Source organism: Scardinius erythrophthalmus (assembly GCF_964197995.2).
Source record: "Scardinius erythrophthalmus genome assembly, chromosome: 14".
Lineage (NCBI taxonomy): Eukaryota > Metazoa > Chordata > Actinopteri > Cypriniformes > Leuciscidae > Scardinius > Scardinius erythrophthalmus.
Window position 1 is genome coordinate 3,042,408 of NC_138234.1, and position 25,565 is coordinate 3,067,972.

The following is a 25,565-nucleotide window of genomic DNA, read 5'->3' on the forward strand; positions in this document are numbered from 1 at the left end:
AGGTCTCTGCCGATGAGGAACGGAAAAGTGTCCATTTTTGAGATGAACACGGGATGGACTAGACTCAAAGGACCAATCGTCAGGTGAATGTGGGCTACCTGTTCGAGCCGGATGTCATGTTGACTGTATGACTGTATGTTCAGTTCACAAGTTTGAGGTGTAAGAGTTCGGTCTTGTCTCTTAGCTTTAAATTGGAGTCTTTGGAACAGATGATTTGAGATCACCGTAATGTCCGATCCTGTGTCTATCAGGGCTTCCATGCTCACTTCCTCTTCCAACGTGATGTTCAGGTAGAGTTTTTGGGCCACCCCCTTTTTGATTAGGTTGCCCAGGAATGTTGGCATGGCAGGTGTGACGGTCGTTGGGTGGTTAGGACCGGTCTCGTGTAGCTTGCTGTGGAGGCAGTTAGACAGAACAGCGTTTTCTGGTACCTTGGTATTTTGGTACCTGGTGTGAGGAGGTGTGCCGTTTCGTTCATGGTGTGCAGCTGTCAGCTGTGGGGCTTGGGTGATGCTGTCACGTTGTGATGTGACAGTTAGCTCTGTGGTCTGTGGATGATGAGCAGTGTTCGAGGTGCTTGGCTCAGTCAGATGGCGGACAGACGGTTTGGTTTCAGTTCTTATGCTTAGGCATAAGATGTCTGGCTCGTCCTTCTTGTCTTTCTTGCAACGTTTCTGGTGAAGAAGCTCTTTCAGCACCTTTAGGATCTCTGCTGTCTCAGACGTGGATGCACTGTGGTTATCTGATGTGAGCTCAGGCTTGAGCTTACCAGTGTCGTGTCGAGAGTGGTTCCACTCTCTGTCGGGGCTTGTTGTCCTGGGCGGTGGAGATCGGCTCTTCTTGGGTCGCCGGCCGGTTTCCCGGAATCTTTTAGAGCGCTCGCTCTGGTGCTTTGGACGAGCACCACTGCGATTGTGTTGCCCTCTGCTGGTTTGGAACGGTCGTGACTCTCTGTAAAAATGTCTGTGACTGTGGTGTTGTGGGACACCCTCTAAAGTCAGTTTTGAACAGTGTTCAGAGACAGAATAGATTGTGGGGTTTTTCACAGTCTTTTCAGAAATAGTCTTTTGCTTGGTGTAAGCTTTATGGGCTAAGTCACGCAGCTGTTGGGTAGACATGGCCCGTGCATCGGCCAAAACCCCAATATGATGGGATAAGGTTGGATGGAGATTCCGCAGGAAAAGAGTTCTAAATGTAACATCCTGTTCCATCCCTGGCTCATTCTGTGCTCCGAAGAAGGCTTGTCGGAGTCGGTTGTAGTAGATCTGGGGGTGTTCACGCCGACCTTGTTTGAGGTCTACAGCAGCGATGAAACCTTGATCGGAGTCTGGATCAGAGAATTCACTGATCAAAGCTTGCCGTAATTGTTGGAAGTCCGTTTTGACAGCCTGTGGTTGACGGTCTAGAAAACTACGAACATCACTACTAGCCGTTATTCTTAACAAATACAATTTGTCCCAAGCCGTCATGTTGGCGACAGTTTGCACGTGAAAGTCAATGTCTCTTAAATAAGCATGAATGTCATAATGTCCTGCAGAATCTGGATTAAACATAGGAATGTTTCGGGCTATCTTGTCAAGTTCTCGGGGGGTCGTGCCGTGGTTAGTGGCATGGGTTTTCTGAAAGGGTCCTCCCCCTTTCGCTGTTGACAGATGGTCTTGGAAGCTGGCTGGTGATGTCTTGAGCGGTGGGCTTACATCTCCCTTTTCAGCTCTGGGTTCTTGGCTGAAAGGTGCGGACCAGCTGGTCAGGGGAAACTCTGTGATGTGCGTTTCTCCATTCCAGCCACTCTGCAGTCTGTAAGAAGGTTTCAGTTCTGCATGAACAGTGTCAAGTTCATCTTGGAGCTCGTCTCTCTGCAGAGTAAGCTCGCTGATTTTAGCTCGGGCCGTTTGCAAATGTTTTTCGCAGGCCCTGGCTTTTGCTTCTGCTTCTTTTAGTTCAGTCTCGGCTCTCTCTAGGAGAGCGTCACTTTGTTGGAGTTTTTCGTCGAGTTCTTTTCTGGTTTCTCTCTCCAACTGTTCTCTTTGGTCGGTGTCGAGGCGCAGATCTTGCAGGGCATTTCGAAGTCTTTCTACTTCTTTCTGTAGTTCTGGATCTGTGGCGTCCTCTTTCTCGCGCTGGTTCTGGGTCTCGAGGAGGAGCTGATCTAGACGACTCTGGGTCCGGGCCTGGTCCTTCCAGGCCTCATCCGCTTGAAGCTTTAGCGTTGCGGCTTGCTGCTCCAGGTCGATGTTGCTCCGTTCGCTGAGCTGTGCCTGGGCGACGAGGAGGTGAGCTAGGGTCCCGGTGATCCTGGCGAGTTCTTTGTGGGTGTAACTCTGGCTAGGATCCTGTGCCATCAGCTGGTCCAGCTCAGTGTCCAGCTGCGTTTGGTTCAGATGCTGCAGGTCACTGGCTTCCTTGGGCAGGAAGGTGCTCGTTGTCGCTTCCAGCCATGTCGCTAAGTGCTCCCGACGGACCGCGGGACTGGATGCACGGGACATATTGGCTTCACTGTAGGCGAGAGAAGCACAGCACACACACAAAGAGACCAATGCAAGTTTGTTCTAAGGTTAAAGAGCTATACTCATACGGGCTATGCCGTTTATGAGAATTTTGGGCTAACTGATGCACAGTTAGACAGTTAGCGGAGCCAATTGACTTGGGTCGAAGGACCCGAACTAGAGATTTTGGCAGGCAGTAGCCTGGCGGGTCACGTGTTGTGACGCCGGCTCTGGTTGTCGCTCTACTTATTCAGTTTTCTTTGGTGGCTCTCACAGGTTACTGTCTTTAGGTGAACTGAAAGAAACAAATCACAACAAAACAAAGGATAGAAAAGATCAAAGTGAAACAAAACACTAGTGATGACTAGGTCTGGAATTAAATGAAACAGAACAGTAACACGGTACGTGTTAGAGAGGGTAACGAGACCTAAGCTATTACCACTGCTAGGGTTTAGGATAGGGCCAACAGGTGAGTGGGGCTATCGGGGCAGGAAGCCTAGGAAGAGGGTGTGGCTTGGAGAGGAAAGGTGGGTCAAAACACTTAAAATATATCCGGGGGAATATCTAATATTCTGGGGCTTATACTAAGAGAATGGGTTTTATCACATTTAGTTTACCTGATGTGAATTGAGGCCACTCAGGTGGAAACCAGTGGCTCGGTCAACCTCTCCGACAGTTCTCCAACACTTGACCGCAGTGCTCCCGGGCAACCTCGTCTCTCGGTACCACGGTGTGCCCACTCAAACCACTTGCGACTTTAAACACAAAGTGGCAACGCCAAGGTGTCAATCATCAGACGGCACGGAAAGATTGAGTTTTCCTCGGAACTCTCCTTTCGGAGTGGTCCTTTCAGCAGACCCCAGTTCGAGTGATTGTCTCAAAATTGCCTTGTGTGTCGCTGACGTTGACTTAACCTTTTGGCGGGCCAAATTGCTGATGTCGGGGTGGCGTGCCACAACCGGAGGTACGAGATTCGGAAGAGTCCGAGACACACGGCCAGTGTCAGGTAGCGTCGGACAGGTGAGCTCGCTTGCCGGAGACCAAGCAGAGATGGCTGTCAGATCACAAAGGGAGTACTACAATAAATACACAGAAGGATGAACAAGGGAAACTTAAAGTGAATTAAGGCTTGCTTGTTTAAAACCAATTGAGTAGTTATGTATGTAGAAAGGAGAGTCAAAGGTTTTACTAAATAATGATAAAACAATAGGAAGTTATGATAATGTTAATTATCAAAATGACCTAACCCGAAAGAGAGAAGGAAAAGAATAACAGTAGGAATAAAATAATAGGAAAAAAAAAAAAAAAAAAAAAATTAAAAATCAGAATAGAAAGGAACAGGATTGAAACACGGGAGAAGAAGCAGGCCGCAGTAGCTGGTTTTCACCACAAGGGGGCGTGCTCCCTCTCTGTGCTTAACCTGGCAAACATAAAACTTAATTCAAATTAAAAATTCAAAACTTGTTTAAATTAAAATTTAAAATAAGCATGTAAGGAAATGTAAAAATAAGAATGATCTCTTATAATAATCCAGATACCCTAAAGTATCAGTCCTATTTATAAAAATAATCAGGAGAGGAAGACGATATGAAAGAGTGAAAGGAGGGAAACAGTGATGCCGACTTAGTATCCACAAGGCCACACGGTGGCGCTGTTTCCTCCAAGTGGATACCAGTGGCTGAATAGACAACTCAATTTAAATTTAAAATTCAAACTAGTTCAAATCAAATTTAAATGAGCATGTAAAGAAACGGAGAACTCAGAATAATATCCCATAAAAATTAATGTTAACAGTGAAGTCTCATCAATAATTTATTAAGAAAACCAAAAGAGAAAAGTAGAAGTAAACAATTCACGAAAGGATTTGAAAAGAGAGGAAAGAGAGCTGAGTGAACCGACCTCGCGGGTGGCGGCCACTAGGTGCCGTTGTTTCCTCTAAGGGAATGGCTGAGATTTAATCTGAGTTTTAATCCAAATCTTGTTTGAACCAAACTCAGAGTAAATGTATCAGTCCAAAAGCAGGAAAATTGTCTAACACAAAATAATAAACGCACGAGCAAAGCTATAAATGCGAATAGTTATTTAGAGTTTAAACATTAATTCACAGGGAAATGAATTCAGCCGTGAAGAGAGCGTTATCTGATAACTGGCCACGCGATGGCGTTGTTGCACTCATGCAGGCGGAAATCAGGGGGCAAAAGGGGTAATTTGAGGCTGCTAAACACTTACGCCCTCTGGCGTTTAGTAAATGGAATTACACAACTTCAATGTGATTCAAACGCTAAGAGCTTTTCAGCTCGCGTCACGCGCTGATTTCTGCAACACTCACAAATAGGACAGAGGTCTCGGCGGACCTTTTGGTGCTATTAATACTGCACAGGAAAGTATGGCGGGGTTTCTTCCCGCAAATACTCAAATGTGGACAACAGGAATTTTCCGTCTGTTGCTAGACTCCCATATTACACATTTATCAAAATAGCACTTGATTTGTGTATTTAGGTTTTCGATTGATTAGCTAGGTCAATGTTAACCAGGAGTTCACCGTTTTGTTGAATATCACTGGACTAACCACGAATTCAATAACAATATTGCATGCATGCAAGGCCTATGTTTAATAAGGAATCTCGCTTAGAAAACATATTTATTAATACCGGTAGTACGCACGTGAGAATTCTTCGTTCACAGCGATTGAAAACAAATATTAGAAATGTATCAACTGCAGAGATATTTCTTCATCTCTTAACAGGACATTTGTAATATTAAATACTGCAGTGTACGTAGCATTTAACAGTGCTAAAATCGTCTAGGCATATTTTAGCAATTTGTTAAAATGTAACGTTAGGTCTACTGACTTCGGCTTTTTGCCTTGGACAGTTAGGAGTGAGTTCGCGTTAGCGACTTAACTCTCAAATTCATAATTTCATAATGCGCAAAAATTATTAATAACCATATAACAGACTGAAACTGAATATTGCCCATAAACAAAGTTTGAAATGCGTCGCGTTCTCCACCAAAACTGTAAGAACAATGGGTCGTACATTAATATTAATATTAGCTCAAATGATCTATAGGGAATTTTAATAATTAATCATGAATATGATTAATATTTTGTATGTTACAGTTACATTAATTTATCGCAGCTGAACTAGATTGATATATGAACGATTACCATAACGGGTTATGGTTCGTCATTAATACATCAATTGTTCTTATTTCAGCTCGAAGTTATGGGATAACTTTAATGGAATTAATTTAGTTATCAAACAATCTGTTTGTCCAGCGAACAGATTGTACGTAAGATTAAATTAACTCTCAAGGAAAATTATCCTTCTTACAAACACGAGAAAGAGTATCTTTTCCAGGCCTTGAAAAGACACTCTCGGTGTTTGTAGACTAAAATTAGGTTACTTAAATCGTAGCCTACCAAGATAAAGCATATAGCTAAGATCGAACATTTCAGGGACTAAGTAACATGGGCAATTAAATCAGAGTCAGTCAATGGCATATGGAATTTAATAATTGGACCAATACATCGAACTAAGGAATATATCAAGCTACACAATACACACGGATTATATGTCTATGTACATCAAATACAGTTAAACAATACAAGATAACGAATAACGAAAATGAGAGAGAGAGAGATAGATAGATAGAGAGAGAGAGATCGGAAGATGCGAGAGATGGAGAGAAGGATGGGGGACGAGATCGGAAGTGAAAGCAAAAATCTGCGATCAGAGATCGCAGTTGGCTATGGCAAAGTCACAGACAGTAACCCTTAAGACACAACAAAGAAATCACATCATAAGTTCAATTCAATAATCGATACTTGCATGGCATATGGTTCTCTTTGTATGAGGTGTGTAGGACCGCAGGGTTCTGCGTGTCTTTAAAAGCAGCGCGAGTCGTCTGAGGGGAGGCGTGCGCGTGCTGTCTTCCGGCGCGCGTGCGAGCGCGGGAGCTTCAAAGAGTTGCCGGGAATGATTCAGGCTTAGTTCATTCAGCTCGTGAATGAACAGAGGCGAAGAGGAAAACGAAACTAGACTATAGAAAAACATAAAAGAAATAAATAAAAAGAAAAGAGAAGCAGGCCGAAGCCGGTCCGGACTTGGGTTTTGGAGGAGGAAGGAGAGAGCGTAGGCATGAGAGAGAGAGAGAGGGTTTTCTGAGTCGGTCTTTTATGGACAATATGGGTTGACGCCTCTGTTCGCGCGAACAACCAATGAACGTCCAAAGGTCTGAAGCGGGAAAAATGTCTTTGTCTTAGTTCCCAGTTTAATTTGCATGTTTTATGGCAGCGTTATTATGTGATCAGTTATAATCTAACGAGGGTAAAAATAGTATCATACATTTTACCAGATCCTGATGCATACATTTGGTTCCAGTACAAGGAGAGCTTTACGTGGATACCGAATTAGATATGTTTCGAAGGTACACGTCGAGATAGATTATTATTCTGTAAAAATAAGCTTAAAAGTTAAACTAACAACCTAGGAATAAAATGAACCCAACATGTGGTGTACATTGATAAGTGGGCATTGAAGATTGGACTTTAGAAAGATCCACATGGCATATCTATGATTGAAAAAGGGTGCACATCTGAAACATTATTCCTTTACGGTTTACAAGAATACAAAAACCCATCACAGAGAAGAACAATCATGAAAAAGAGAAATTACATTCAGGCTTACATATTTCTTCAATGGTTATACATATAAAATATCTAGGATGAACACCTAATTCTGCTCTTCTGGCTAACATTCCGTTAGGTAATAAAACACAGTTCCACACAGGGGGGAAGGGATTGCCAGAGAATGTTAGTGAACCCTCTCTTACTAAAACACTATTGATTAAAGAATACATTTCAAAACCACACCTCTAGAAAATCATAATTATATGGTCAAACGAATTAATAAAACATGCGTACAGGAAGATCAAACCCAAATCTGAGTTACATACATTAAAACTATATTTCTATAGGAGGATGTTTGTGTGTGTGTGTGTGTGTGTGTGTGTGTAGAAGGTTTCAAGTTTCGTTATCTCTCTGTGGTCCAGAGAGGGGAAAGGGGGGGTTTGGAATGTCTCTGAGGTGACATTAGTGTCGTAAAAGTCAATTGGTTCCAGTCTTTATGGAGCCAAAGCCTGATTTGCACTCACGAGTTCAAAGTGCACCAGCTTTTGTATTCAGGAAGAAATGTTTTTAGCAACACAGAGTATTTGAATTTGTTAATTCAAACCAACGACGAATGATTCGATAGCCAATGTTGTTACACTCTTCTCTGAAATCTCTTTCTGCATGCCTAGATGAAGTAAAAATGTGGTTTTCTCAAAATTTCTTATTTCTGAATGAATCCAAAACCGAAGTTATAGTCTTTGGCCCCCATGAAAACTTTAAGAGCAGTAACATTGACCTGGATTACCTTTCTCCTTCTACTTCATCATGCATTAAGAACAATACACATAATACCTGTTAACAATAATCTGGCACCGAGCTACTCTGTCCACACAATCCCACACGAAACCTGAGGTCTGGTGATAAGAGTCTTTTGTCCCTCCCCAGATCACGGTTAAAGAATAGAGGAGACCGAGCCTTTGCTATTGCCGGCCCTAGGCTTCCGGTTTACGTCAAAGCGGCTCAGTCTTTAACTGCTTTTAAATCTTCTCTTAAAACCTATTTTTTTTCTTTAGCTCTTAATTCATTATTCTATATAAATAAATACAAACTTGTTAGTTTGACGTGTTCACCGACAGACGTTTAAAGACCGTTGCGATCAAATTTAACCTCCGACAAAATCCTGGCAGTGTCAGAAGATTTGACTCTCAGTCCTGCAGTGATTTCTCTTATAACGACCATCAAATTGTCTTCATTTTTCAAGACAAGCCGTGACTAAAAATAAACGTTAGAGATTTCTTTGTCGCTACCATTTCAATCCCGCATGCAACGCAGCTCACATCACTAAACGTGTCATTGATTGATGTAAAACGCAGCAATATTTATGAAGAGGTGCTTGAAAAGCGCTTGACTTAATTAAAGGTGCAGTGTGTACATTTTAGCAGCATCTAGTGGTGAGGTTGTGAATTGCACCCAACAGAAGTTACGGTGGCTGAGAGGAAAAGATGTCGTCGTCTGAGACAGTGGAGAGTAGCCAGTTAAGCAATGAGGTTTCTTTACAAAGATTAAGAAATTAGGTTTACTTAAAGGGGTGGTATAATGCTCTTTTCATAAGATGTAAAATAAGTCTCTGATGTGTGTGTGAAGTTTTAGCTCAAAATACCCCACAGATATTTATATATCATGTTAAAATTGCCATTTTTTGAGGGTGAGCAAAACGCACCGTTTTTGTGTCTGTCCCTTTAAATGCAAATGAGCTGCTGCTCCCGGCACAGGGGGCGGAGCTTCAACAGCTTGTGTTCTGAAAATTTCAAAAACTTTTAGCCTTTTATGTTCAAACTAGGGGTGCACCGAAATTTCGGTCGCCGAAATTTTCGGCCGAAAATGCCATTATCGGTTTCGGGCCGAAATAAAAAAAACTGCCGAAAACGTAAACCGAAAGTGAATGCCACCCGCCCCTCCCATCCGTGCGCAAGCGCTTAGGTTTCACTCACGGTCGAGCTGTTATCATGCGTCTGCCTATCAAAGATTAAACAAAGGTTATGAGCTTAAACCACTGTCAACCTAAAAGTGTGTATTTGATAATTCTAGTCAGAATAGGACACAACATGCGATACCGCATTAAGGTCGCTAGTTGCTGGCTTGTTTAAATACGGATAAATGATGATTTGAATTGACATCGCTACTGTAATTGAAAAAGTCTTAACACATTTAAGCATATTTTCAAATGGTATCAGTGTAAGGTTAATATGATTTTAGCGAAGAAACCCTAATTTCAGTATTAAAGCGTAAGTCTGTTTTGACGAAGGAATCTCAGCTCAGCGGCATATAAACTGTACCAGAATTGATTATTCTGCTTTGGTTAAAGAATTCCAAATGCAGTATTGCTTAACCTGTTTCTGATGAAGGAATCTCAGTACAGTGTTATATAAATGTAAATATGGGCGATGCTCCCCTTTTACAGTGTAGAAGCCTTACAAATTATAGTTAGATTGATGTCATTCATCTAAACTTTATCCGTGCATTTAAAAAGCATAGCTACCTGGTGATCAAAACTGTGTCTCACTCACTGAAACTCTGAAGTGCATTGGTTCCCATGACAACGACTTGTCACAGGAAGTGCTAACTCTAGATAGCACATGTGTTACCTTCCGACGCCATTTTGTAAACAAACAACCGAAGAGGCTAAGCTAACCCAACCTAGCAGCCCTTCAGCTTGGGCTAAGCCAGTGGTTCTCAACTCCAGTCCTCGGGACCCACTGCTCTGCACATTTTGTATGTCTCCCTTATTTAACACACCTGAACCAGATCATCAGCTCGTTAGGAGAGACTCCATGAACTGATTTGAGTGTGTCAGATAAGAGAGACATACAAAATGTGCAGAGCAGTGGGTCCCGAGGACTGGAGTTGAGAACCACTGGGCTAAGCTAACTAATAACTTCAACAGTTAGTTGTTAGCATCATTTACATGAAGCCTTTAACTACAGCTTGTGTGTATGCAGTGTGAATTATCTAAACCATTTTCCTTTAATCCCATTTCTGGTTTCTGAATTCTCACTTTCTCTTTCCTTAACTTTTATTCTTCTCATCTAATTTCACCTGCACTTCAGGTGCATTCCTTACTGAACGCTGTTCAGCTAAATTTGCGGTTACTTTGTTAATTAAATCTAAACTTAATTACATGTAAACTGTTTAGCTAGAGAAGAATTGTTATAGTTATTGGGAACTTTCAATGGCACGTTGACTAAACTTTATGGAGGGACAAACACATGGTATGGTCTTGAACACACAGCAGCTGTGACTAACTATAGAATGATGTCCAAAGCAAATCTAATGGTTGATACAAGTACAAGAGGCCAAACTACTTGGTATAGAAGTGGACAATACATTATCATGGTCTGGTCACATAAACGCGGTAGTACGTAGGATGGGTAGAGGTCTCTCGATGGTTAGAAGGTGTTCCAACATGTTGCCTTTTAACATGACTGCAGATGTTATAAAAACTGTTGTACTGTCACAGTTAGATTACTGTTCTGAGATTTGGTCCTGTGCTGCAGCAGCACATATAAAGGCCATACAAAAAGTCCAAAACAGGGCAGCTCGGTGTGCACTTCGATGCCCACTAAGAACTAATGTGAACATGATGCATAATGTCTTGTCATGGTTAAAAGTAAAGGAGAGATTATTGGCCTCATTGCTAAATTTAACAAGAAGCATTGTTATTACCAAAATTCCAAATGTGCTTCAGCAAAAGCTATGTTTTAGCTCTGATGAACACAGCTATGAAACCAGGCATGCCACAGAGGATAGATTTAAACTACCCAAAGTGAAAACCAACTGTGGAAAAAGTACAGTAATGTATAGAGCAATGTATAACTGGAACACTTTGCCAAGTGATATTATTACAGCAAATAGTAAATACCAATTTAAAGTCCTTGTGAAAAAACATCTTTCGTGTTAGTTGAATGTAAACTTAAGGTTGCAGTCAGTCACAATGTTGTCTAATATTTTAGTCTAAATGATGAATTTTTGCTACTGTAAGAGCTATGATAAGATAGTACTAATTAATTATGAGTCAAGTAATCTCTCTTTTACTGCTGAAATAATTGTAGAAATTAGGTCCTATGTATATGTATTGTATATATTATGTGTATATGTGTGTGGGAGTGCATGAGTGGGTGGGTGGGGGGGGTTTGTGGTGTTTAGACATGCCAATGTTTCTTAAACATTGTTTAGGTGTGTGGTGTTGTGAAAAACTGGTGTAAAATTGTCTGAAGAGAAGCATGTTAGTTTGACTCCAGGAAGAATAGCTGTACTTGTGACAGCTAATGGAGATCAAAATAAATACAAATACAAATACATAAGTGCAATCGATTATTCCCAATACTAGATTATTCAGCTGTTTCAATCACTTTAAATCTTTTTATTAAATTTAATCATAATAGAAGTCAGCTATTAATTTTTTTATTTAACCCACTTGTTCTAGTGTGGTTTTATTTCCCCATAAAACCGCAAAAGTAACTAGACAACTTTCCTTCTTGATTTGTTTATTTTCAACAGTTGCTTCAATTTTATGAGCCAGCTACACAAGTAATCTAGACGATTGCTATGGCATAATTTTGAGTACCACTAATAAACACAATCTAATCGGAAAGCTGTCCTCTTCCTCTTTCTTTCTCTTCTTAATTTGTTCAGAGATCAAGCCTGTTGTATGCTATCAGTAAGTTCTGAGAAATAATTTGACCATAAGAACCATCTTAAGTCATTTATTAAATCTAGGCTTACGCTCTTCTAGCAAAGCCACTCAGATCCAAACAAATCTGAGCATCCTGCTATTTGCAGCTAAGATAGTAATAATCAGACACACATTTCACTTGCTAACCACACCTGGCAAAACCTACCTGTACATTATACACCTAGCTGTCTCACTTTGCCTTTAGCTCCAAATTCTGTTTGATCTTGCATTAGTCTCTTGCCCTTACTCTCACCACAAGTGTGCCAGATTGTTGCAGATGCTCAGCCTAACTGTCCAGATGGCAGACCAAAAGGACTGGCTAGATGTTTTGAAGAACACCCTTTTTCCCACGGCTGCTGATGACCTTCAGCACAAGAGCCAAATGCAACTGGAAAACAAGGGAAGACAACTAATGAAAGATGAATCAAACCAGAGGTATGACCACAAATATCTGACTGAGGTTATCTTCCTGGCCCACAACCTCACAGGTTTGAAACAGGAGGTAAACAACCTCAAACTCCAGATCATAGAGTCCCAAAAGGAGCTGACACATGCTAAAAGCCGCACAGACCAGCTAGAGATGGAGGCTCAGGACAGACACAAGGACCCTGGCAGAAGAGAGACACAGGAGGAAATCCACAGTCTTCAAACTGCACTGACAACTGCTAAACAACAAGAGCAGTTGGAAAAGACAGCCAGAGAGGACCTGGAAAAGGAACTCTTTCACACAGAGTCACTGTTAAAAGCAGCAAATTCTGAAATCTTAGAAAAAGATGCCAGAATCATGGCCTGTGAAGGTCAACTGAAGGTGTCCAGAGCTGAAATTGAGGCACTGACCCAGCAGCTGGACAACACCAAAGATGAACTTGACATGGTCCAACGAGAACTGAGACACTCTTACCTGCTGCAAAAAGAACCACAGCAGGAGAGACATCTCACTCCCCCACTTGCAATCAGCAGAGAAACCTCCCCCAGCCAAGCACAGAGTTACCAAGGGGGGAGACAAACCCCTCTGCTTAACATGTCATCAGACAATTTCATTAAAGCTTCTGCAGCCGCAGAAGGAAAAGGACTGATTCAAACGAATCCTGAAATGACACATGTAGTGACACTCAAAGACCACAACCGAATGGCCAGACAGATCCCTGCATTTACACCAGAAGGCACCCAGCATTTCCACAATGCAAGAGCCTTTAACAAAAAGCTAGCCAGCAGAGGGCAAAACCATCACCATGGCCATAGATCTAGACTCAAGACCAACCGCTGGGAGGAGCCATGGAAAAGGACATCCTCACCCAGCAAGCACCACAGGACGTCCCACAGCAGTCTTCAACAACAACATCCTCCTCCACACCTTTCACGCAGGTTCCAAACAGAGGCTGCACAAAGACAGCTGGACATGCCTGCTTCTGAGTTACAAGAGCTGCTAGCACTAGTAAAAGAGCTCCTTGATCAGAACTCCCCTGAGGAGTACTGGGAAGAACGAACCTCTGACTCTTGCCCAACACAGCTCGGGCAAGCTTAAGTCAGCATTGCAGCCAGAGCAGAGTAACACTGCAGACTTCAGACTCATGGTCCCTGGGTGCAGAAAAAAGGGCTAATGACCACCTGCTGCCCTTTTGCTACCAACACTAGGTCAGTCTGAAACTCTCTTCACACTACACAATACCCATAACCACTCCCTGCAGTCACAAGCAACCACCTGCCTCAAAGGACAAGTGACACACCTTCAAGGCAAGTGCTGCCTCGGCACCTGCTGCAGAGACCTGGACTTGGCTACTGTCTACATCACCCGATGGAACGACCACCGCTCCAGGAAACACAAACAACCAGAGGCCACCATGGCCCTCCAACCTTGTATGACAGAGGTGTGTCTGATCTTTCTGCACTTCCAACGTCGTTCGTGGTTGTCCTTGAGAGGGACAACAACGATCGAAAAGGGGGTACGTAGCGTCTGGACCAATCAGACACACACAAATTATTCATTTATTTAATGAATAATCCAGCAAACTCACTCTCCCAAATAAGGCCTGTGAAACGTTCCCCAAATGAAGCTAACACACTGGCAGGACGCAGTGTCTTGTTACAGGACACACACTGAGACTGGGTTTACGACCGAAAAGAATGTCCTGAGAGCTGTGACTCTCATTTAAATTCTTGCAGAGGAAGAGAAATAAAAACCCTATTAATCCTATATATATATATTCTATATATAACCACTTGATAAATGTGTAAACATGTATCTAATTTTCCCATCTCATGATTTTCCCTTTTATGTGGCGTTTGTATTCTTGTAAACTCAATTGGGTTAATGTTTCAGACTTTGCATATTATGGTTAACCAACATTATATGTGCGTCATGTTTGGTCTCTAAAAAATCCAATCTTCGTCTCCGATTTGTTAATTTACATTACATGTTGCTAACTTTGTGATGCATTAGTATTATAAGAATCTTAAAGATTCTTTTCTTAAACACCCAATGAAAGTACATATTCAAATGCCCTGCTAGAACACAAAGGGTCGTAAAATTTCCCTCCAAAGGGAAATCTTCTCATTGGCTCTTGGACCTCCAGAGGTTGTGCCATCTTCACGCTTTAAAGTCACTGATCAGCTTTTAGCTCTCTCTTAGTCCCTTTCTGAAATGCTGACATGAAGAAGAAGCCTCTAAGGACCCACCAAGCTTGTGCCAGGCTGCGGCCTTGTCTTTCCATTCTCTGAAAACCACTGGTTCTCTCTCATCAAGACCACATCAGCAAAGATCAACTGGAGCCTCAACAAATTGCATCAGGACAGTTTAATTCAAATGGGCGAGACATGCAAGTATCAAACTTAGTCTCATTATTTGAAACATTAAGTATCCTTACCCCTTTAAAGAAGGGCGTTTTAGAACTAAACTGATGGTTTGCTCAAGGCTGTTGATCTGCTGACAAACAATGATTTCAAACAATGCTATAACTTCTTGCTTTCCTGTATTCTGCTTCAGCTCTCTTTCCCTTGGTAAACTGTATGCATGTATGTGTGTGTATGTTAGAGTAGTTTAAGTGTTTAGACTAGTTAATAAAATCTTGTTCATGTACACGTAAAGTTGTCCTTGTCTCAAGCTCATAACTGGAGTCACTAATCATTTAGATTTTTGCTACTGCTCTTAGTAGTACTGTAAATTAAGAAAGACATTTCCCATGCCCCGGAAATGTACATTTCTTAGAGTTAATTAACAATTAATCCTGAGTGTTCACGGGACAAATAGGTTAATTGATTGTAATATTAATTTACGACAGATTAATTAATTATATCAACTAATCCAAATATTCATAATCAATTATAACCAGTTATTATTGATTATTAATATTTCATAGAGCTAATTTGCTACACATATGTAGATCAGAGAAATCCAAATTTTGGCAGGGCCAGAGTGGGGCCACTTTTCAGCCCGGGAGTTTCAGGCCCAAGACTTTTTTCCACTTTTTCCATGGTGAAATTCCAAATTAGCACTTTTTCCAAATTGGATAAATAAAGCAACAGTTCAGCTCTTACTATTGTGTAGTTTGTATTAAAGGGATACTCCACTTTAAAATGAAAATTCTGTCATCATATACTCACCCTCATGTTGTTTCAAACCTGTATGAATATCTTTCTTCTCCTGAACAGAAAGGAAGATATTTAGAAGAATGTCAGTAACCAGACAGTTTCTGGTCTCATTGACTTTCATAGTAGGAAAAAAATATATTCTATGGAAGTCCATGAGACCAGAACCTGTCTGGTTACTGATATTCTTCTAAATATCTTCCTTTCTGTTCAGCAGAAGCCTCTGATAAATCTACTTTGAACCTTCTATTCATCAAAGAATCCTGACTCTTTAAAAAAAAAAAACATTAATAATAATCAGAAATATTTTTTAGGCAGCAAATCACATCAGCATATTTTTCCTCAGGAAGATTTCATGTTTTCTTGCATGGCTGGATGGATGTTGGACTCATGAACAATAATCACATTGTTTGAATCCGTTAAAACTGATTTGGTGAAACCAAAACCCGGTCGGACAGTGAAAGGGATTAGCCGTTAGCGCAAGTCCGGATCGAACCCTGGAGCGACCAGACAGCAGAGGATTCTGTTTGCAAATCAAACAATGATTTGTCCCAATATAATAAGTAATTCTCAATTCAGTGGTTAGATCTTGACTTATTTTATGGAACAGCCCTCAGTTCAAAGGAAGAGACAAAAGCCTGAGGTAGCCAATATAAATGTTATTTATTGTCGATCAGTAGAAAGAAAGAAGACAAGAAGAAGCAGAGAGTGTCCAAGTCTCTCAATCTCTATATAGTATATGGGTATTAGGCAAGCAGACAGTTCTTGTTTCCAGTTCTTCGCCTCTGACAGCAAAACAGGAAGAAGATCTTACCACTTTCATTGTCTTAAAAGGGACCCTAGCCCTTTAGTAAGATACAGAAAAATAAAATAGAGAGATAGGAGAATAGTACATTAGTGCATTTTGTGATACACATACATAAAGTGTTATTATACCAAAGCAAAAGCTACAGAAAATTACTGCTTCACAACATCGTCCTGTGACGGTAAAAACCTTGAAATGGAGACATTTCTCATCTCTTACTTATGAAGACCAACATCCATTAAAACCACACAATTATAAGATGAAATAACAAAAGCAAGCATTCTAATGGTGCGTTCACACCAAAAGTGAAGCGTATATTCGTATCGCGTTACTCGCTCTAGATTAATCACGCGTGTGCATCAACGCGTGTGAATTTTATGCTCGAGTTTAAAATTTCCGCCCAAATCGCGTCTTTGCATTGACTTTGTATGTAATCTTGCGCAAATAATTAAAGGGGCTATATGCGTTTTTCTGAAATTTAAACTCGCGACTGACACCTGTGGCCAAAAAACGGAACTGCTCTTCCTTTCTGCTCGCTCGCGTAAGTGCACACTTCACAAGTCATCCGCTGCAAAGAAGTCTACATTATGTTTACAGAGGTAAGAACAGTCAAATACATATATTGTTTGAGAAACTAAGTTTGTTTGCTGACTAGCGGTGGTGGCAGAGTGATCTGAAACGTTTAACATGAACGCGCTTGACGTCACATCCGCAGACAGCGCGCGAAAAATCCGACCCGACAGAAAATAGGAAAAATAGGATACAGGCTTATAGGTGCACCCACTGTGAGCTGACAAGGTGTCAGTATGCTCATCAGGAGATGTTTGAGTCATACATGGTCAAATAAAAAGGCTATTGTTACGTTTATTTTGGGGGAAAAGTTGCATTTAGCCCCTTTAAATTCACATGAACACGCCATAAGAGCTAGAAAAATAGGTAATATGGTAAATGATCAAATGGTTAAAATGTATAATAAGTGATTATGTGATTAAATTGAATAATGAGATGAAAAAATGATTAAATGAATAACAAAAACAAAAACTCCATTATACTCCACACCACACTACTCTACTAAACACTACACTGGTAACCTCTCGAAAATGCAAACATAACAGAAACCTTTTTAAAACCAAACTTAACAGAACATTAATCACAAAATAAATCTAACCCATGGTAATATAAACCCATAGTATTTCAACATTTTCACCTAGGGTCTGAAGTCTGCCGTAACTCATTTAAAATTCTGGTTAATCCATGTGGTTCTCAAACTTTTTTGGTTGCGCCCCCCTTTAAACCTTTAAAAAAATCTGACGCCCCCCCTCCCAAAAAATGTAATAATATATATATATATATATGCGGAACGTTTTTTTTTTTACAATGAAAAACGTGCAATGATAAACTTACAAGTGTCTTTGATCTAGGAAATTATTGAAGGCCTGCTTTCTGTATTTCTCCTTGAAAAATGAAAAATAAAAAATTACAAAATAAAATAAAAACGTGCAATGAAAAACAGGAATAGTTTTAATTTGTCATGTCATTGAATCAACAGTAAGAGAGAATAATAAACCAGAACTTTAACTTTTAATTTATAAGCGGAATAATTGACTTCAGGCCGTTGAATTATTAGAAAAATAATGCTCACCCGAGGTGGTAATGCGGTCATGACGCGAAGCGGAGTCTGCATTATTTTTCTAATATTTCAACGGCCTGAAGTCAATTATTCCGCTTATACTACAGTTACCACACCTCGAAACATTGTTCAGATTATATATTTCAAGACGTTTGTAAAGTTGTTGTCATTAAAACGCTCTTGTATGTAGGACTAATTTCTTACGCATCTAATCCAATGCCTCCGTTGCTAATAAAAACGTCATTTTAGAGTTAGTAACGGAGGTTTGAGCCACTGATAGCAGACTAATGCTGGGACACACGACTAGCTGACACATTCTCTGACTGTTTTCATCGCAGCAGATTTTAAACATCGACTTTGAACACAGACTGAACGCGCGTTTGGGCATTATCAGTCATAAGTATCAAATAACATTCATAACCGGCCTTAAAGTGTGTCCCCGGTTTTATGCAGTTATTAATGCAGTTATTAGAGAGAGATGTTGCAATAGTGAGACAGAAAAGCATGTGCGTCAATATTATTATTTATTTATTAATTCAATTCGTTTTAATTCATTCGTTCATTCTTGACAGATGACAGTAGACTAGCCAAATAAATGAAACACAAAGCCCTTTTAACAAGTAGGCCTATCAATGATTATTTATTTGTTATATTATCTACAATAAAAATCCGTGCTGCAGGACTATCCGTTTAAAATTAAACTGCATGTTTCTATTGATTGTGAAGCTAGACATTGAAAATTGCAGATCAAGCGCATGGGGCTAAATGCTTTTTATTGTTATGAATTGTATCCTATTTTCCGTTATTACAGTTGACTATGCGAAGTGATATGGAACTGTAATGCGGTCAAGACCTGCCTGGAACTACTTTAGCTGTGCGTTTCCCTGAAAATAATGCACACCTTAGATCGTTCGCCAACCAATCAGATTCAAGCATTCAACAGCCCTGTAGTATAATTAAAAGTTAATATATACCCAGCAAACACAGAACGTTCCCCTAACGTTCCCGTTTGGTTCCCATTTGGTTATTTTTTTGGGAACCAAACAAGAACGTTCTGGGAACGTTCCCTGTAGGTTATTTTTAGGATCTTTGTTTATAACATTAAGGGAACGTTCCCAGAACGTTCCCTGTAGGTTATTTTTAGGTTTAAATTTATAACCTAAAGAGAACGTTCTGGGAACATTCCCTGTAGGTTATTTTTTGGATATATTTTTATAACTTTAAGGGAACGTTCCCAGAACGTTCCCTGTAGGTTATTTTTAGGTTTAAATTTATAACCTAAAGAGAACGTTCTGGGAACATTCCCTGTAGGTTATTTTTAGGATCTATTTTTATAACTTTAAGGGAACGTTCCCAGAACGTTCCCTGTAGGTTATTTTTAGGTTTAAATTTATAACCTAAAGAGAACGTTCTGGGAACGTTCCCTGCAGGTTGTTATTTAATAACCTAAAGAGAACCTTCCCAGAACGTTCCCTGCAGGTTATTTTTAGGTTTAATTTTTATAACCTAAAGAGAACCTTCCCAGAACGTTTCCTTGCAGGTTTTAGGTTTTATTTGTATAACCTAAAGAGAACGTTCTGGGAACGTTCTCTGCAGGTTATTATTTTAATATCACTTAGCCTACTATTAACAGGCAGATTACCAACTGACAACGTCGTCAGTACGGTCCCCTAAGGTTATAAGATAACCAACAACGTTCAGATCTATTCGCAATAACTTTTTATTAATGATATTTTAAATTATGTTATATTTTAATTCTATATGTTTATTTAAATGCTGCATGACTTTGAAGTGTTTTAATGCGCATGCGCGTGATCAAACACTGGAGCACGTGCGCAGCGCGAGAGCAGATGGAAACGTCATCGACAACTGACAAACAACAAAACTCCCGTCTCTCGCTGTTGGTTTCACTGCTTTCAGGTAAGTTTAGACAACAAAATCTCACAAATAATACACACAAACGCCCCTGACACATTTCTTACGTGTAATTGACACGCTTCTGTTAAATATTTATTTTAAAGAAATGATTTTATGTCTTTGAAAAAGTCCGTTAGCATCTACGCTAGCTAACCGGTTTCAAAAGACAACGTTAGGCCTAAGTTACGTTAAGTTGAGGTCTTATTTATGAAAGTTTGGGTTTTTAAACACATATTTAGTGTAGATAACAGTTTTTGATAGTTTTGCTGGTAATTTGTCAATGGGAAGTAAGCTAATTTATTTAGGCTAACCAAAAAGAATGCACTGTATTGTTAACTTAATCAGTGACGTTACTTACCAATATTGCTAAAATGTGATTTCAGAATAGCGAGAGAAAAAATAAAACTCTACAACAAGGGGTGAGTTATTGTTTAATCATGATAATAATTCCACATGCATTTATTTCACAATATATTATCTTAAGATTTGTATATATTTATCTTTTCTGCATTTCACCTCTGTTCTAGCTTGGTTCCTTGTAATAAACCTATCACATGTAATATTTTTGGCTCTGTGACAAACAGCATGTTATGTTCCTAGATCATCATGCTGTGATGGCCTGCTGCACTCCCTGTCCAAGAAAATCTCTATGAACCATATGACTAGTAAGCAAAACCACCTCAAACATGCAGTGCACTGCTGTCCAAAGGTTTGGGGTCTGTAAGATTTATGCTTTTGAAATAAGTCTCACATTTTAAAATCATTAACCCCAAGTTTTTTCAGTGAGATTGTCCTTGAGAAGCCTGTAAGCTAAATAATCAGCTAAATAATAGGCGACTAATACAATATTATAATGGTCATAGTTATAATAATTCATTTAACTATTATGATAACATGATATCCTGATGATTACTATATTTTATTTTATTTCTTTAGGTCTGTTTTGAATTATGTTGGCCAATGAGACTGACAACATACTGTCCAACTCAAAGGTATTTATGTATTTTTTTATTTTTTTTTATTGATCAATACTGAAATTCTTTGTACTTTTAAATGCGGTTCAGGGGGTCGACAACTTTAGGCAGTTATTTTTCACAGATTTATTTATTTAATGTTTATTTGACAGGGACAAATGCATAGAACATTGCTTTATAAAAAATACAAAGTAGATGCCATGCATACAGGTTTATAGCCATGACTAATTTGCAACCCCTAGATATCTTGGGCAGCTGTGGCTCATACTCTTAGCCTTTAAAAATGTTTGAATTGATATCCCCAATGCAATATCAGGGGGTAAATATATCATTAGAGTTCTTAAAGTTATGGCTTTGCTCTTGTTACCAGATGAGATAAAATCCCTATTGTTTGGCCCTGTATTCTTCAGGACAAGACCTTGATGCCATCCACAGTCAGTAGATGAAGAAGGTGAGTTTAGCCGAATTCAGTTCTCTTTCACTTTTTTTTTTTAGCTTAAACAGACACGTGCACGCAAAATGAAGTCAAAATGGCGAGTTTCCTCTTGTCTTGTGTTTTAAACAGAAAGAAAACGGATGCGTGTCATTTATATTAGTTCTGCGCATTCGTCTTAAAGGGACAGCAGCCTAACGTACCCGCAGCTGCTTGTGTCGCCAATGGTGATCAAACATCAAAAGAGAGAATGACTTGTAGCTTTAGCAAAGATACATTAATTTTATAGTTATTTTATTTTTGCACTGAAGACTTATTTTACATTTTGATAAATCAATTTCTGTACCTGATAAGTTAGATTTAACTGAAAAACATAATGCACTGCTTATTTCAACTGTGTTTTTCTTCTATTGTATTTATCTATGCTTGTTATCTATTGTAATTTTCTATGCAGGTTCACTCTACAAAATCCCCCCAATAGAGGTTATGCGGAGCGCCCAGCGGTTGAACCGGAAAGAGGTCTAAGCATTTCCGCTTTTCACTTCCGTACACATCTGCAGCGGTAGGTGATCTCTGAGTTTACTGTTAATTTTTGCTTATTACACTAAAATTCTTACTTCTGTTTTAATTAAAATGTCACGAAGGCTAAAATATCAGAAAAGGGAACATCCGAACAGCAGTTTTTGTTGTGTGCCGGTCTGCTCTATGTCGGGGAAAATGAGTAGTACAAATAGGTTCTGTACTCATAAAGTGACGTCAACATCAGCAGTAGCATTCGCCGTCAGGCAAGTGTTATTTAAATAAACTCCTGATGTACTTACAAACTTTCCAATGCCTCGTTTAATGAGTACAGAACCTATTTGTACTACTGTAGTAGTTTGGTACCATTCTGGGCATTATTAGTGGGGTAATTTACCAGATACAAACCTGGAGCCGTTAGCGCATGCACTAAACCATACGGCTGATATCTCTAAATAAACTCTAAATTTTTCAATATTGTGCAGCACTAATATTGAGCATATCTTAAAGTGAACCTGGAATGATAATTTGTGATACCAGATGAGATGTATGTATGATAGATTTTGAACTGTACTATTTTTTTTATTTCAGGTTCCAGCGGAAGGCATCAAGGCATCAGACGTTGGCCTGGACAGATGCACCTGTAAACTACACCGACCTTTGCTTTTGCATGGATGGCTGATTATTACCATGTTCTGTGAGGGTTTCATTATAGCAAAACTGAGCACCTGTGACAGTGGAATTTGTAGGTGTAAAGTCACAGAGATTAAAAAAAAAAATTGATAGCAGTTTCAAACTTTTTTTCACTTTCTTTCTCATAAACAACACAGCAGTTACAGGTTTTCAAATTCTTCATTGGAGGTGAGACTTATACATAAAAGGTAGAGCGAATTCGCAGGTCAGAGTTCACTAGACTTAAATATTATTTTCTCTGTTTTTTATTTGACTTCAGAGAGAGAGGCTTAATATGGGTATCCTTACCCCTATATAAAACATTCCTTTTTTGATTTGTAGTCTGAAATAATAAATAGTGCAATATAAATAAATGCAATGTATTGTTTTGAAATATATAAATTTTTCTATACACATTGATGCTGAAATATCTGAATAAATACATGATACCAGCAGCGCTCGTGCTCATATCTCCTACAGCTTGTGATCCCAATTGTGATCCACAATCCCACCTCACTCTTTTCATTTGCTCCAGATGAATATTAATGCCATTACAGGGCTTGAATTTTGGCATGGGATTGTGTGTCCATGTAACGCGTTGTCTTTTTATTTTCTTGTTAAATTTGCAGATGGTGTTGGGAGTTTAAATGTTTTGAGCGGAGTGAAGATTGGCACATTCATGTATATTGTATATAAATGAATACTTTTTCAACTTTATAGCCAAAGTTATAGGCTACAGTTTGCAAAAAGATCGTTTTAATTAAAATGTTTGTGCAGTTTTATTTGAAATATTTTCATGTTTGAAATATTAAATGTAAATTACTGTTCCTGAATACATTTTGCTAACGCTGTTTTTAATGACTTATTTTAGGTTGATAATTAAACAATGAATAAACAAAAACATGGATTGTGTGCTGATTTATTTATTTAATACAAACTGATTGATTTACTTATTAGTGATAGTTTCTGTAAATTCAATTTATTGTAATAATATATTCATAGGATTCTTAAGTGTTTGAACAATAAACAATGTAGAATATGTTGTTTGTAGACCTACAATTTGTGTACAGGCATATCAGGATGTGTAGACGTTAGGAGAACGTTCCGGGAACGTTCTGGGAACCTTTCGGCAACGTTCCGGGAACGTTCCCCTAACCTTCCGGGAACGTTACGAGAACCTTGCGGGAACCTTTCGGGAACGTTCTGGGAACCTTTCGGGAACGTTCCGGGAACGTTCCCCTAACCTATAGGGAACGTTCTATTAACGTAAAGAAAACTTTCCTGGCTAACCAATAGGGAACGTTCTTGGGAACGTTCTGGGAACGTTCTGGGAACCAAAAACTAACGTTCCCAGAACGTTCCCAGAACGTTAAATTGTTAGCTGGGTAGCAGCTTTGGAGAGTGCCTCACGAGCTCAGCTTCTGGTTGGTCTTCTCACCAGAGCGCACACAGCAGCGGAGTGCCGCGTTCACTATAGCAGCTCGTGATTCGGTCCACTGAAGAGGTTTTTTTCTTTGGCGAGCAACTTCTATGTTGGCCTTGTTCCAACGGTCTGAAGAAGAACGATTCATTGCCGTTCGTTGCCGCTTTATAAAAGAAGAGCACTATCACTACCGCTTTCACGCACTTGAACGCCGTAGTAATGTAACGGCTATATTTTTATTTATTTATTTTTTGCTGATCTCCCGCGCCCCCCCCCCCCCCCGCAGTAACCTTGCGCCCCCCCTGGGGGGCGCGCCCCACACTTTGAGAACCACTGGGTTAATCCATTTATCTTAAAGGGATAGTTCACTTTGAAATTAATTTTTGATATGTTTTAGCTTACCTCAAAGGCATCCAAGATGTAGGTGTCTTTTTTTCCGCAGTAGTTTCAATTTTGATATTTTTAGGTCAAACCGTTCTTGTCTGTCAGTCATATAATGCAAGTCTATGGTCACTGTCTCAGAACACAAGCACAAAGTCCAAATTAAACAATTCCCCATCGGCCAAGTTAAACAATTCCCCATCGTAAGTACACATTGATGGCCTAAGACACGAAACGAGCGGTTTGTGTGAGAAAACGAACAGTATTTATATAGTTTTTGTCCTCTTGTAAAAACACACACCCAAATGATCAGAGGACGCGGGTGCTTCGGTCTGTGCAAGCGCCGGAAAGCTACGGAAAAGGTCAGAGGGCGCGGGCGCTTCGATCTGCGCAAGCGCCGGAAATTATCTCTACACTATAGCTACACGAACATGAATCCACACTGTCTATTACTACTATTATTATTATTATTATTAGGCTAGTAGTAGTAGTAGTAGTATCATTGACTGCACCCCGAGTAGTACACATAGTTTCACATTGGTTTGACTAGCAGCTGCTTAGTATAGGCTACACATATCTTCTCTTCTTATAACATATCTTATAACTCTCTCATGTAAAACCATTCTTACCAAATATATGGTGCAGAAATACATTTTATTGCTCATTTCATGTAATGCCAGCTTTACAAATACAAAGGACACATACTAAGACGTTGTTCACATACCTCCGTTGGATGAGAAAACACCAGGCACAGCTGATGATGTCAGTACTATGCGATCCTCTCCTTGGTTTATAAAATCATCAGGGGAAAAATGATCGCTGCAGACCCTCCTCAACTTTAGTACGTTTATGGGTGTGTTGATATCCAGCCGAAGAGCGATCAACCATAACTTCAAGAGGGAAGGCTTATAAATTGGGAATTCGTGAAAAGTCACCACTCCCGGATGAGTTCGCGCGAGCATACGTAATTGTTTTCTTTTACGTCGGTTTAAACATCCTGGATAAGCGCAAATTAGAACCATTTCGATTAGCCGTCTTACCTACAATCTCTGTTCTGTGTAAACAATGAGTGACGTACACGCGCGGGAGATAATTTCCGGCGCTTGCGCAGATCGAAGCGCCCGCGCCCTCTGACCTTTTCCGTCGCTTTCCGGCGCTTGTGCAGACCGAAGCACCCGCGTCCTCTGATCATTTGGGTGTGTGTGTTTACAAGAGGACAAAAACTATTTAAACACTGTTCGTTTTCTCACACAAACCGCTCGTTTCGTGTCTTAGGCCATCAATGTGTACTTACGATGGGGAATTGTTTAACTTGGCCGATGGGGAATTGTTTAATTTGGACTTTGTGCTTGTGTTCTGAGACAGTGACCATAGACTTGCATTATATGACTGA

The 25,565-nt window shown here is 39.9% G+C and overlaps 1 long non-coding RNA gene across 2 annotated transcripts; it reads left to right on the plus strand.

Annotated features, from left to right (window-relative positions):
• The first annotated feature begins 19,261 nt into the window (after positions 1 to 19,261).
• Positions 19,262 to 21,857, plus strand: LOC308701616. Of its 2 annotated transcripts, none has more exons than XR_014031478.1 (5): positions 19,262 to 20,189; positions 20,371 to 20,435; positions 20,707 to 20,762; positions 21,115 to 21,195; positions 21,632 to 21,857. It is a non-coding gene; the product is annotated as an uncharacterized lncRNA (long non-coding RNA). The 2 variants fall into 2 exon arrangements; XR_014031479.1 differs by having other exon boundaries at positions 21,155 to 21,195.
• Positions 21,858 to 25,565: the final 3,708 nt, after the last annotated feature.